General features: G+C 42.1%; 1 protein-coding gene across 6 annotated transcripts in view; it reads left to right on the top strand.

Annotated features, from left to right (window-relative positions):
• Positions 1 to 15,442, top strand: part of kif13a (kinesin family member 13A) — a 45,457-nt gene that overhangs the window by 1,540 nt on the left and 28,475 nt on the right. The gene's annotated exons all lie outside the window — the stretch shown is intronic.

Genomic DNA, 15,442 nt, shown 5'->3' with positions numbered 1-15,442 from the left:
CTAAGCATCCTCTAATGTTTCTCACACTCTGGCTGCACACTGAAGGTTAGGTCAGCATCAAAAAGCTGCAGTTTCCGCTGGCTTGTGATCTGACATGCTTCCAGATAGTAATGAGGAGATGTCTGGAGCCACACAACATGTAGGCTGATGATGGCTGTACGCTTGTGAAGTCATTGCAACTGTTATGCCTGTTAGCCACGGTTAGAGATGCTATATTTCGTAATAGTTGAAGTCGTTTTCTACAATTTTGCGCTTTGTTTGTTTGCCCTCTTTTGCTGTTGGTGTCACATATGATTAAGCAGATGACCTGATTACCCACAGGCGCAAATAAACCTAAAAGGATGCTCATTTAGGGATAAAAATCCAGGGCTGTTTGTTTTTTACTTTTATTTATCACTCAAATGAACAACAGCTCTTCTGGCTACAGTAAAAGTCCACAGGACCGCTGAAGATGTAGTCATATGAGGCAAATACATGCCACAGTCAAGGCTTTCCTCATGGCACACATCCAGTCTTGTTAAAATGTAACACTTTCTCTGCCGTTTCCCACGTAGCCGTAACAGTCAGCATTAAATGGTAAAGAGCTGGCTCCACCAGCAGCTCGGCTCCACACATTAACCTGTATTTAAGGCAATTATCACAACAGAAATGGCCACACAATGGCGACGTTCCAGGCAATTAAACAAATCATGCTCAAAGCTAACATATGTGGAACAGGACGCATAACAGAACAAAAAGCTGCCCTGGGTGAGAGGTCAGAGGAATGAGAGTAACTGTACAATATTCTCTCAGTTAAGTGATTCGGATCTGATACTGAAGTTTTCCGCTGCTACCTGTTGCCATGTTGTTGAGACACAAACAGATTTCACATCTTCTTTCAGGGGAAGTTTCCTTATCTGATTTAGATGTCGTATCAGTTGTACAGAGATTCCTTTTGTGGGCTTGATTGGTGTAAATGTTTTCAACTTCTGCTGGATTTCTCTCTAAATGGGTTCATCCAAAGTAATTTTTTTTATTCTGACAAACCTATTTTCCATATTTTGAACTATAAAATATATTTCATCCATTGTAATTCTTAAGGTAATACATTATGTAGCTGTGGAGTGACTATGGCCTTGAACAGTTTTATTTTGTCACATTTCTTTTCTATAGTGTAGTCCAACCATATAATTACTTGTTAACATTTCAGTGCTAGTGCTGTGTGTGTGTGTGTGTGTGTTTTGGGTCTCTGTGTGTAGCCCAGGCTGCCATGATTTTCTTAAACTATATAATTTTCTTCTCCACTGCTTGTGGAGCCGCAGAAGGGGGATACCCTGATCACTAAGCCTTTGCCTTGTTTTGAAGACACCTGTTCCTGTGTGTTGTAAATGTGTCAGATTTAGTGGGTATTAGCATGCCAAATATGGCTGCAAGGCCAAGATCATGGGAACCTTTTACTCTCTCATGGGAATGTTCAGGCGCAGAGCGAAAACAACAGTTATATTTTTGTGTAGACACACGTCTGAAATAAATTGAACTCTTGTTTATTCTTTTTGCGGTGGATTTTGAAATACGGGATTCAACAATGGGGGAAAAAAACAGCCTAATTTGAATTTCAGTGAAACTCGTTTTGGCCCCACAGCTTTTTGCTCAATACCTAAAAATACTAAATATAACTTCAGTCTGATGAAATACAGGAATTAAGTCTCTAGTGGTGTGAACTTGGAGCTGAGAACTTTCCAGATTGTGTCTGAATTTTAATCAGGTTTTGCAGAGACCACAGAGCCCCACGAAAACATGTAAGTCACCTAAAGGATTAGAAGAAATATAAGGGATTTCCTTTGATGGCTAAGCTTCATTCTTTGCACTACAGAGCATTATAGAAACACTCGTGACCCATACACCCCTCTCCTATTTCCCTGAGAAATGAACAATAATCTCAGCAGTGGGCAAATGTGACTTCAGGGCGACAGGTTAAGTTTCCCTTAGTTTTATCTTTCATCTGCCTGTTAAGTTGGCACCAGTGGGCATATTTGAAACGGGAATCTGGGAACGTAGTTTTGTTTTCACACACCAGTCTGCTCTCCTTTGGGGTTTAGAGACAATGCAGGTGGGGGTGGAGAGGCAGAGAAATACCTGAGGCTGCTGTCTGCACAGGGGATGAGTGGTGGAGCATCATGACAAGAAAATACCCTTCGACTCACACAATGGGGCCATATTACATCTATCATGCCCCAGCATGTCCGTCAACGTGCAACAATTGAATACAACAAGGCCACTGAGTCTTGGAAAATGTTCTTTATGTAACCCACCTCCCCCTCTTTTTCTGTTAATTTCAGTCTAAATACAGAGAGTAGAGAGAGTTATTTTAAAACCAAAAGCTAACCACAACTAACTTTTCAAAGAGGCAGACAGGAGATGCTGTCTTTTGTCTTCCTTTCATTGTAGCTGACTAAAAACATGCAGTTTTTAAAAATATGTATTTAACTTCAGATGTCTCTTTGTAGAGATCAAGATGTAACTTTTGTTGTCTACCTCCATACTCCTGAAGCTCTGCAGTCGAGCATTTGAAGAGGATCAGTGGAAGTATGTCTTTATCTGATAATGTATGCAACCAAGCTTGTAATTTCCACTCTAATCTCTTCCTTATCACTAATGGTTAGAAGAGCTCAATTGGGTTTTATTGCCACTTGACTAAGTTATCTTGCTTACTTGGATATTGTAATCTGAATCCTGTGAAGAGGTGCTTTAAAAATTCAAAAGTCAACCCACTAGGAAGGTGCTAGTTGTACTGTGCCTACTCATCTTTAAATAGTCTTATATTTATATGTATTTATGTTATTTATTTATTTTCAGAGATAGCTATGTAGTTTGGTCCTCCATGTCTATTTTCTGGCAGTTCCAGGAGGTTACTGCTCATAACCCTGAGGATTTTTACACTACTGTACAGATACACAAGTGAGATTAAACGTGTTAATTAGTGAACTTTAAAGTTTTTTTTTTTACCTTTGAACAGAACCAGGGTAGCTGTTCTCAGTATTTGTGCTAAGCTAAGCTAATCAGCTGCTGGCTGTAGCTTCATATTTACCTTACAGACATAAGAGTGATATCAATCTTGTAACTCTCTGCCAGACAGCTAATAAGCACATTTGAAATTTGGTTGCAGTACATCCGTACTCTGATGACTGTCGGAAACCACCCCAATGTGGTCAACATGTGCTTTGTGAAGGTCTTTACAGATAGCCTCTAATGCTGTCTGTTTGTTTGTTACCCCTTATGATACACAGATGTCAAAGACACAAATAGGTGTTGAGTGGACATGACATGTCTCCCACGTTGTTGTAGTTTTGGTCACACTTTTTCCCAAGTCACACATGACCAAGTGTCATCATGCTTTCCAAAACGAGCTTCACTGAATGACAATGCTGCCTTGTCCGATGGCTGCCCTCAGGAATGTTCCTTTTGTCTTCCCATTTTGCTCCATGTGTGCCAATAATCAACCTTTCCATTCAGTAATGTTGTTTTCAGAGTTAGTTGGCCTAAATTACACATTATGAGCCCAGCTTTTCTCTTTAAGGCTTAATTCATGCGTGCCATTAGGGGAAAAGTGTGTGTGTCGCTGATAAAACATGATTGTATTCCCTCATGGACTGTTCCCTGTTTGTTTAGAGGGAGGGGCATTGTTTACATCTTGATCCGGAATTGAGAAAAGATGGCGTCCTCCCTCTTTGTCAAGCCTGTGCTTCATTAATCTCAGATGTGGCTTCTCATTCTGAGAGCGGCCTATGTAAAAATCCACTCGCAGACATTTCTTCCATAATGATTCGGGTTTTCCTTCTTGCATGAATCTCTCAGATGAGGCCTTTTTGAAGTTTTGAAGCCGGCTTGTTTTGTTTACATGAGTTTAATTTCATGGTGGGATAGGTTTATTGTGGACTCACTTTCAGTCTCATTTGGGGGAAGTGGAGCCAGGCAACATTAACAATAGCTTATAAAACAAGTTTTTTACTTGTCTCTGTCTGAAAAGAAATATTCTGCTCATTAGATCTCATTATGTCCAAGCACACAATTAGTGTAACAGTCTATTTGGCATATTTCGCTTTGCAATTAATAACTTTTGTGATATGTTGTGCACTTCATGAGCTTGCTTACTCTGGCTTTGGTTGTCTGTTGTCCTTAGCAGGCACATGGCACATGTATTCAGATCTAGCAAGCAGACGGGGTCAAAGGAGGTGTGTCCTGGTAGTAAATGTGTCACTTCATTCCCCCCTTACCATATTGAACAAATTGATGAACTTCACTTCTTTCTGGCTTGTTTGTTGCCTTTGAAACTAACCAGATTTAAGGCTTTAGAAGGGATGTGGTCAGTATCTCTCTCTGTGTTTTAGCACACACACATGCACACACACACACACTTGGCCCACAGCCTGCTGACCCAGCTTGTCACAGTGGTGTCAGAAATGCCGGAGAGGATTAAATTAGACCCTGCCTGCATCATATGTTGTGTTGTTAACATTTGTTATGGAAACTCCACACAGAAGTCAGTATGAGCATCATGTGTGCTGCTGATGGCAGTGCTATTCATTAAGACTGTTTTTGAGATCTTGAGCTTGGCTTTCATATTGGAACTTTGACTCATGAAAGGTTGTCTGCCTCCATGTTTAGCCACTGTTGCTCTAGCCGACGGCGGTTGCCGAGATTACAGAAACTTTGTGAGTTACTGCTTGATGAACCTAATGATGATATCCCGGCAGCAACACAACTATTTTTCATAGGCGCAAGCTAATTCTTTAGCTTCTCCGCAACATGATCCAACATCTAGCCAAGAACCAGTGGTACCTCAAAGTACTGTACATTAAGTACAATTTCTACGGTACTGTTCTACTTTTACTTAATACTCTACTCCCACAGTCTCAGTGGTACTAGAGGAAATATAAACGTTTATTTACTACATCTTAATCTGTCAGGTGTATTACTGCGTACCTTATCGGTTACCACATTGTATATAAAAAAACGCTTTACTACAAACTACTCAACACCACATTGCTTCTTGTTCCCCTCATTGGCACATTTACTTAAGTAAATCTATTACAATTTCTACAGTGTTTGTTATGTCAGTAAGGGAAGCTGAGAGTTCCCAGAGTTGTTTGTGCCAGAAATCGCGTCGGTTGAGTCCAGCAAGCTGACTCAACTCCATGCAGCCATGTTTTCTGTCATCGCCCATCTGTCAGTCGCTCCTTTTTGACTGCTATTTGACTGTCCTGTATGTAAACTCAGACTATCGACCCTTGTCTACTTATTACTTTTGATCACCTCATGCATAATATAAGTGGACACGCCCGATCATTCTTACATAGCGTATGCTTTCTTGGAAATTTACCTCTCCAAGGTACTGGTCAGACAAGAGAGCCCCTCCACCCCCAACCCTCCTTTACTTAACTTGCCTGGCATTTTCTGCTCTCTCCCTGTCTGTCTGTGCAGCAGGGTGATCTGCTTTGAGCTGGGTGGGGCACCGGCGTGTTCAGTTCTAACATCTGGAAAAACCATTTGAAATGTTAGCTGGTTCCTGTGAGCAGCCAGTGGCACTCGTAACCCTTAACACTCCCAACTTCTCTCACAGTCCTCTCTTTCTTTAGGCGCCTAGCGTCCACTCTGTCCTCTTCATCCTCTCTCTCTCTCACACTCGCACCACACGACACCACACACACACACACCACACACTCTCCAAGCAAACACACACACACAGAGCCTCCTAAAAACGCTTCGCTCTGTTTGGCCTCTGGAGGGCTGTTGAATTGATAATCTGTCCGAAGCCCATGCTCCCATTCAGCCATATACAGGGGTAAATAAGCTAGTTCATTCTTACTGTTGCTGGCGGTTACATATGGGACGGCGCGGCGTTAATCAAGGTGGGCGAACGGCAAAAGTTTTAGGCCGCCAAATAACAAGAAGAGGAATTTAACATCTGGCTAGCCGCGCGCGGGGTGGCCGCGCGGGTGCGCGGGCCGCACAACACACTCATCTGCTGCACCCGTGCGCACAGAGCAGATGAACCCTGGCGCCTGGCAGGTGGGTCATCGCCTCATGCCACCCACCGCAGGCGCGCCCGGCCAGCGCGCCACTCACGGGGAGCCCCCCCCGTTCTCGACCCAGCAGGATTATTCATCCAGAAATCCATGCACACAGCCCGGCTAACAATTGACCACTGGGATTCACAGGTGCTGACAGCGCAACCTTCCTTTTCCATGCGGGCAATCGCTGCAACTGGGCGCGGCTATACAGGCCGTGTGTCTCGTCTTCAACGATGTGATGCATTCATTTTCATTATTGATTTGAAACCTCCCGTTTTCTGGCCCCTGTCCCAAACCCACCCTCCGATTTTCCCAGATTTTGCGATACAACACCGCTTTACATCCGATTTTCTGGTAGCTACAATCTTGAACGCAGCCTGCATCCTCGCGATCCCTGTCCAGTGCACAACAAGCGCATGCTCTCACTGGACGTTCAGATTAAAATTCTAAATGATAAATACTAAATCAAAACTGGACACATCATTTGCTGCTGATACTTCTGTGAGCATGGGCATGCAATGTCAATTTATGGTAAGACTACGACCTGCTTCCAGTGGGTGAATGATACAGTAGATTCTCCTGGCGTTTGCCCGCTACTGGCTTAAGAAGAGTGGGCGAGTTTTCCGGTGGCAACATACACCGCTAGTGGCCCGTTCAATCTGGCCTCCATAACCACCCAGGGGGCGCGGCATCCATTTCTGCTCTAACTCTCCGCACTCCTTCCCATGACTTCCGTTAGCGACACCAAAAGCCAGACCATGGGGTCTGCAGCAGACAGGATCGCCCATGTGCTGATCTCTAGTGAATCTACCATCGCCAATGACCTACGAAAAGAATGAATCAAAGTGTGGTGCTGAGGAGACTCGTTTCTTAACCCAAGAAAGATGACTAAGGAGTGAAAGGACTTCTTTTATTAAAGGACGATCCAAAATGTCTCCTCCTAATTCTGCCCGCCATAAACAGGCAGGATCCAGTAACAGAGGGACGGGAATCCATCAGGTGGTGTGAGTGCCACGTTTCCACCCTCGGCGCCAAGTCGAAATCCATTCCATGGTGGGCCCTTGGCATCAGGTAGCCTGGAGGCGTGGGAGCCTGAGCCGTGAGCGCCCTTAGGATCGACACACCACATCAAAGGCACCGAGAAATCCAGACCCACCAACTGGCGGACCTCTGTTTACACGCGCTTTCACTTCCCGTGCCCGTGGCTGGGGGGTCTGCATGTCGCTTGCGCCTCTGAGCGCGGGAGCGCGCGAATGGGCGGAAATTTGATGTTATAGCAACTGACCGCTGCTACGTTCCCTCTTTCAACACTATTTTGCTATTTGTTTTTCTTATTGGTTGATTTATGTCTCCTGTGCCATACAGGTGTGTCATACATACACTTGTTTTCTCACACCACAACGCCAGCCATTACTAACCGCCTCAACCACTGCACTGACACTCGCATACTGTCGGGTTATTAAAGCCACCAACACCTGGGGCTTCATGCGGTGAATCCATCTGGAGCTGCACCTGTACATCGCAATTTAGCTGCCAACCCGGCTCAGCATTTTCCTTACTGGAAAGACCCAAATTAAGAAATCACTTCCGTAATCCACTTGTGTTCTCATCCTTGCATACTGCATTGCAGACTAATTTTCTTTAAGGCAAAATAACATCTGCGTTTAACTTCATTTTTTTCAACGGTCAAAACTGGCAAAACATCCATGATGTTCCCAGCTCCTTTACACTGTGACCGATATATCTTCTATATGGTTGGCGTTTTACGGAGAGCTGCCTTGGGACCCAGACAGAGCAAGTCTCAACTACATCCACCTTCCTGGCTCTGTGCAAATTTATAATGCCATTTTTCAACTAATTTTGTGAATTGTTATGCCAGAACAATCATCGACCATGGTATTATGATTCGCGAATAGGAGTGCAACTCAAATGGTTTTGTTGTACCAATCTCTATGAACCTTGTAAAATACAGGATTAATTTGGCAAGAAACTTACTTTTAAATGTTTTATACCCAGTTACCAGTTCGTGAATGGATCAGAAGGATGTATACCCAACCTTAAATGTTAACTATTTCCCGGCTCAACTGAAGGATTAAGGACTATAGCTCTTATCACGGTTTCCAACAGCCAGGAGGGTACACACAGTTCGCTCAACGAAGCGACACAGATCTTCTGGGGATTAAACCAGATTATGTCTAAAAGCAGAGTGGGAGAACCTGGAGCCCCCTAAATGTAGCTTTTACCTTATTGCAGGGGACGCGTCTCTCACAACCATCTGCTGATAACGGGCGATCGTAGAGGAAAGACACCTATACCGGACAGTCGAAATCCAAATAAGTGGTCACTGATTGGTCCCACGTTTGAAATTGAATTCCTTCCTATGTACTTTGGTGAAACATAGCCAGCCCTGTGAAAATCTACAAAATACGTCAGCCAGTTTCCAAAACACATCTCCATTGTGTTGCTTTCAGCCATTGAGCCAGCACTTTCCAGATTTTGGCTTGCAATATACCTCGTCACACAATAGACAATACATATAGGGGGACCGGAGCAACATGAGCAATGCCCTCAAGGGGAAGAGAGGGCCAGATTCCTGACATATTACCCACTGGGCAATCACTTAGTTTGCACTTCCCCTGCCTACACGAGTCGTTAAACTTAAGCGATGGCAAAATGCACGAGTGAGACAACCAAGAAACAACCATGGTCTCCGAACAAAAGTGCATGTCTTTTGTCTCCACCACTTTTAAAGCTGTAATGATGGTTACAGCGTGAAGATCCTAAGAATACCGTCTATTATCAGTCATAAGTCGAGAGCGAAGTAGTCTGACGGAGTAGGACAAACCAATCTATTGAATAAGACACACTGATATCTCCCACTAAAAGGGGGAATAAAAAACATCAACAAGAGGAAGTCAGCAGCGAATGAGATCCTTGGATATCCATTAGTGATTTGCTATCATTAAGCACAACCGACCGAACACGACAAGGGACTTGCGCGACGCACACAGCGGACGGGAACTCTACAGCGTCAAACAAAAATCGGCATTTAGGGGCGAGAGACACAAAAATTGCGTAATGATTCACCATGACTGTTAATTCACAGAGAGAACAGATTACTCTCCACCCTGGATGCGCTGTGACTTCCGATTCAATTCATTTACAGGTTAGGCGCGAGGATTCTACCTTAGCGAGACCTTGCTTTTAAATGTTCTAACACCTGTTTTATAGAACTTTCCAAACTTATATGATAGGCTCGTTTCCCTCCTATATCCTTTCATAGATGTCTACATTTGTGTCCTTTAGAGATACATCCCACCTCTGTTATATCTGATCTCTTGTAAAATTTTCAGAAAACACACCACTCCTGCTGTCCTCCACGTCAGTGTCCATGCCTCCATTCCATCTGTCCCATATTACTTCTCCAACCTTTTTCAAAAAAATGCATACCATTTCCAAGTGAAAAGTACGCTGTTCCCACAAGGCAATCAATCAGCCAACTGGTGACACGATAATAGTCAAATGTATTCATCCACAATACATAACTTATTTGCTCCTTCTCTAAAATTTGCTCTCTCTTATCCTAACTGTGTCACTAACACTTTCTTCATACAATAGTACTCTTCCCTTTTATACATGTTTCTTTTGTTATTTATCTGAGGCATTACATCTATTGGAATTTTACATTTAAAAACATGATTCTTAAACCCTTCTAAAAAATACTGTGAAGATGCAGAATAATCAAATTTGGTTCCATCTTTAATAACAGTTGCCTTTGATGCTAACAATAGTTCTGATGGCAATAATTTATTCTCTGCACTATCTTAGCGTTGGAAACTTCTTTGTTTATTATTCCACCAACTGTTGCTATTATTTTCACAGTTACTTTGTAACTAAAACTTACTGTCTTAACTTTTCAATTTGTGACAGCCTTGTCACTTGTACAAGAAACGTAACCTCTCTTCTATGTTCGATACCAGACAGAATTGTTTTGCCTCTGCCTCTCCAAACAAGGCAAGAAAAGGCAGAAAAACAAGACTTCTTAGATGATCTGACAGTTTACCTATTTAAATGCCCACTCATGCTCCCAAATGGAGGGACCAGTCTCCCGAATGATGTCGAGGAATATCAGCAGGTGTTGTCGATGAACTGCTAGTTGCAACATCTGTCTGCGTCCTCTAAAGAGTGTGCCAATCATTTACTGTATTGTGCTGCCAAAATGCTGGATTCTTGCTAAGTCATAGCATTATCATTGAGGGCGTAGCGATCTTAAATTGCAGACTAATTGTCAGGCAATTTTTAATATTAGATATTTTCCATTGAATCACATTTTTCTTACTGCGTCACTGCATTCAGATAGAGCCTCTTCAGCGAGACACAGATTGTAACCCATCCACCAAACACAGATGTTTTCACTCACATAACTACTGCTAGAACTACTGCTGTTGTTTTGCTTGCTGCATCTAGCCTGGAACCCTCAACTAGGTCTTTCTCCCGTCTTGTTACCTTTTTAAATCATCATTGGTGGTGTCCAAAATCTAAGCCCTACAATCTCTTTAATTACTGTAAGCAATTGTTGGACATGTTCATCGGAACATTATGTACAGCCTTCCTACAGTGCCTCGTTTACAGTATCCTTCCAACCATGCCCTCCCCCCAAAACAATCTGATTTCCAGCAGGCCACTTCAGACCGACAACTATGTCTTCCTTTTACTTTCTTGTACTCTTAAACAAAAAAAAAAAACCACATCTTGCTGCTGTACATGCAACAACATTTTTCCTGACACAAAGCATAATGGACTCCAGGTCTGCTCTTATTGCTTTTCGAGAAGAATCTTTTGCGGTTTGCATTTACATTTTGGGCACTTTACATTTTAGGCATTTAGCTGACACTTTTGATCCAAAGCAGCATGGAAATGAGTGCAACTGTAGAATAAGATTAAAATTCCTGTGAAACATTACACAGAGTCCAATAGTATGAGTGCCAAGCTTCAGGTGCCTATGGATACACTGTAAAACTTGAATAATAGTATAGTGAGAACAACAAGCTCCCAACAAGCGAAAATGGGAACAAACCAGAGGAACTTACGTTTTCGTGTGTAATGATCATATGACATTCTACGAGAAGTTCCTGCTTTGTATTTTGAACTGATGCTTGAGAGCGAAATTAACCTCTTAACCAAGATGTCCTCATGAGATTAATCTCAGTTAATGGGCAGAGAAAGTGCTTTAAGAGAATTTTTCCTTTTTTGCTCTAGAAAAGACCAGAAATACAGAAATGGTATTTGTGGTGTTGTTTTCTAATCAAAATCACCATTACATTACTTTTTTTTTTTGGGGAAAAAACCCTAATAAAACAAAAAAAGATTCAATGTAAAAAATAGTCATATTTCCAAAGTGATATTTTAGATCTCTATAACCCCTTTTACCTGCATTATAACTGCAAGAACATAGTAATATGTTTAGGCTGTATTCTTCACATTAGGTGGAATCGCAAACATGATCGTTGTACATGCATCTTAAGTTCCCCATTTAGATTCCAGAGTTTCCAGATTGTTGCTGAGAAACTTGCAAGAGTGCAGTTTCTTCCCAACAACCAGATGTTGGAAACCAGATGAAACAAAATCTGAAGAATGAAAAAACAAACAAAAAGAGAAATACAAAAAAACCCAACTGACACCCAGGGAAGGTGAGGGTCCGAGCAGCAGGAAGCATCCCTGTTTGGAGACTTTTAGGAAATTCTGTCTCTTCAATGTTTGAGTACGGAACACAAACATGCCACAGGTATGAAAACTAAATCATAATGACCTTATTTCATTTGTTCATCGAGTCAGCTCGATACAGTGACAGTACCCTTCCAGATTGATTTTGGCGCCTATCTATGCCCTTATCATTGTGCCAGCAACTAATTTACTGCTGAGTCTTAACTCGGAGATTCTATAGCAGTCCAGGCATTTAATCAGAGATGCCCTTGTGATACCACCAGTGAGATACTGAGATATAACTCACGAACCCATCTCACTCCTCACATCCAAGACAGGTCTACTACCTGCGAGCACTCTTTGCTACATCACATCCCTTTGATAGCTCCTCATTACGGTGGCCATCGTAGAGTTACAGCACACAAAGCTTCTGTAATAGCCATCCTTCTGCAGATTGGGAACTTGTTTGCGGAAGCTTTGCTTGATACCACAGGCGTCTTCCTCATAATACTTACTTTTGCTTACTTCTGTCTTCACCTTCGATAAACCTTGAAAATTTAACTCTCAATCTGCTGCAGAATCACTCCATGAAAACTGATAAAGTAGAAAGAACATCAAACAATTCAAATACAAAAAGGCAGCACATAAAACCCTTGAGGGCTACACGGGGCCGGGCCCGGCCACGGCGCGCGCGGGGGCCGCGCCGCCGCGCACACCACGGGGATTTTTGTTTTTTCTTTTTTTCTTTCTTTCTTTTTTTTTTTTTCTTTCTTTTTTTCTTTTCTTTTCTTCTTTTTCTTTGTTCTTCTGTTTTTTTCTTGTGTTTTTTTTCTTTTCTCTTTTTTCTTCTTTTTCTTTTTATTTTTTTTTTTTTTTTGTTTCTTTCTCTCTTTCTTTTGTTTTTCTTTTTTCTTTGGCTCTTCTTTTTTTTTTTTTTCGCTCTTTTTTTTTTTTTTTTTTTTTTCCCCGCGGCCGGCGCCCGCGGACTAACAGTGACATACAGGGGTTCTTATTCTGGTGCAAATGAGTATATGACCACTGCTCTTTAGCGCCGGAGGAGTTTCAAAACTGTGAAAAGTACAACAAGTCGACTTACACACTCCACCATAATCTCTACTGTGTTTACAGTTATTAACTGTTCATAGTCCCTTCAAAATAACCATCAACATCCACATGTTATTATTGCAGCAGGAGCAAAGATTAAGCAAATGCTGGTGAAGATAAAACCATAAAACGTGGACATTGAGCGAAATGCAAAGTATGTGGCTGATGCGCTGCAAGGAAAGCTTACGGCATCATGCAGCCACCAAATGTGTTCTGTCACTTATTCAACCATTTTCAGTACTTCTTTTTACTCCAAACGTTGAAAAGCTTATATACGCTCATCTGTCGTCCACGCTGGTTTGGCTGCTATTCTGTATGGCGGTTGAAAAGGAACTGCGGATGTCCACCTTCTGTCTGATGTATTGCGGTTTTAGAGATGCTAATCTGTTCCTGACTAGGACTGCGGAAAGAAATCTCCAAGTGCAAAAACCACCAGGTTTTTGTCCTGTCACGCAGCCCTCCCCCACTGGTTTGCATGTAACGAGAAAATCATGGCATTGCAGCCTATAACTGAACCCAAAACCACAAGCAAGAATCAAACTATACAGCTGTTGACTCAGTTCACTCCACCTAAGCGGTGTGGTAAGATTCCGTGTCCTATGGCAGCAGACACCGCACTATTAATACTGGATACCGCTTTAGTAATGAGGTACATGTCCGCTGTATGTTGTAGCAAGGCTGTTTTTCTCTTCCCTTTTCCATGATAACTTGCCTGACAGGTTTTAAATGCATTAAGGCCTAAACACCTGTATGTGAAAAAAATAAAATATCTCATTCATTATGAACGTTGCTATTAGATAATTGCTGAATAAACCACATCTGCTGGTACCGAGAGAGAAAAAAAGTGTTAAAGTAAGGGGGCAAAAATCTTAATAGACCCTAGACTTAGACTGATGGTGGCGCTGGTTTGTGATCTGGAGAGCGCATCTGATGCTGTAATTTCCATGTACACAATTATAAAAACTTCCACCACAGTTTCTTTCTCAGCAAACCACCAGCGGGCACGTGGGCACCACAGTTTATCCACGTGACCTGGGTCCACCTCTGCAATCAATGTCCTCAGAAAACGTTAAATAAGAGGATATTTGTGGCATCTTATTCAGCTGATTTTTGGAACAGTTGAGCACCCATATAGCTTTTGGATACATAGCCTGTTTGATCCAGACTGACACAAACTAGGATACCATACAGGGCTCTGTGTGTTATGACTGAAGAGAGGTAAAAACAATAAAATTCCAAGCCCGCAAACTAGAACTACTAATGGGATATTTTTCCCCTTCCACTCACCGAGCCTCCCTGAAACAGTTTGGGCCCAGGGAGGCCGCCCCTCCCCCATTTTGCACAAAATTATGTTTTGTTTGTTGGGCTGTTAGACCTGATGAGCGCGAGATGTGCATTTTAAAATTCCAGCGCAAAAAGAAAAAACTGGACCCCCACCAAATAGTTGCAACCCCAGTATGTTTGAATCGTTATTAAAAAAGTGAACATAAAACAGATTTATCAAAAGGGCATGTAAATCCGAAACATTTTGTGAAAGTTTGAAGAGCAGGACCAAGCAAGACAAAGTGGTGAGCCCTGTAAAGCTCGGACTGCATCAAAAGCATGAATCATCCCTGGAGCGTGAACAAGTGTGGTGATTTTTATTTTTTTTTTGGTGTGGGGAAATCATTAACTCCAGAAATAGAAACTGTAAATAATTTGGTACAGGAAATGTGTTAATTCAACAGGCACAAGTTGTTTTAGAGGTGTTACATGTGCAGCCCAGTGCCATAAAAGCAGTCCGCCCCTCCCCCAGGGGCCTCCACACCATCACCCTGAGTTCCATAGAACTTTGAACACACACACGAAGTGAACTGCCTGTCCTCCTTTCAGGGGCAGATTTAATTCCTGTGTGAAGGGCCCAAAAAAAAAGAATCTGAAAAGAAAGACCAAACTAAAAAAACTTAGCTTGCCTTTTTTCAACTGACATGATCCAACGGCATATAAACAATGTGGCATATAGGATTCAAATTTGACCTAGCAAAACCTAAGTAAATAACTCTACGTTACTGCAATCCAATGGGTGAGCATGGTAAGGAGCGGCCGCAAGTCCTTTGGCGCTGAGGCGTCCTTGGGCCTAAGCCTGTCCAATTTCCCACCTGCCATTCCCCCTCAGATACATATCGCCACCCTTTTTTTTGTGGGAAGATTAGACTAACCAACCCACGTCAATAAAAATACTCCATTTAATATATTAGGTAAAGTAATTCAAAGAACAATATTATACTATGTTAGTGGATTCATAAAATCATTATTGCAATTAATGTGTTCATTACTTCAAACCCTGTTGCAAGGCCTGGTAAAAGGAGGGAACTCATTGTCTCCATTACTTATCATATAGCGTCATGGGTAAGTTTAATCATAATAATGGAGTTATAACAAATGTAGTGGAAATAATAGTTACACGTATTATACAAACTAAATATAAGGCAACACAGCCTACCTTGAGTAAATGTATTTAGCTTACATTCCACCACTGGCCTTATATAATGATTCCCGGCTGAGTTTTAAAATGTTGGCTACACACAAAATAAATTGTGCAATAA

This window comes from Morone saxatilis, unplaced genomic scaffold (genome assembly GCF_004916995.1).
Source record: "Morone saxatilis isolate NCDOM2014 unplaced genomic scaffold, NCSU_SB_2.0 Contig24, whole genome shotgun sequence".
Classification (NCBI taxonomy): domain Eukaryota; kingdom Metazoa; phylum Chordata; class Actinopteri; family Moronidae; genus Morone; species Morone saxatilis.
Note: the sequence above shows the minus strand (reverse complement) of the source record. Positions and strands in the feature narration are given on the sequence as shown.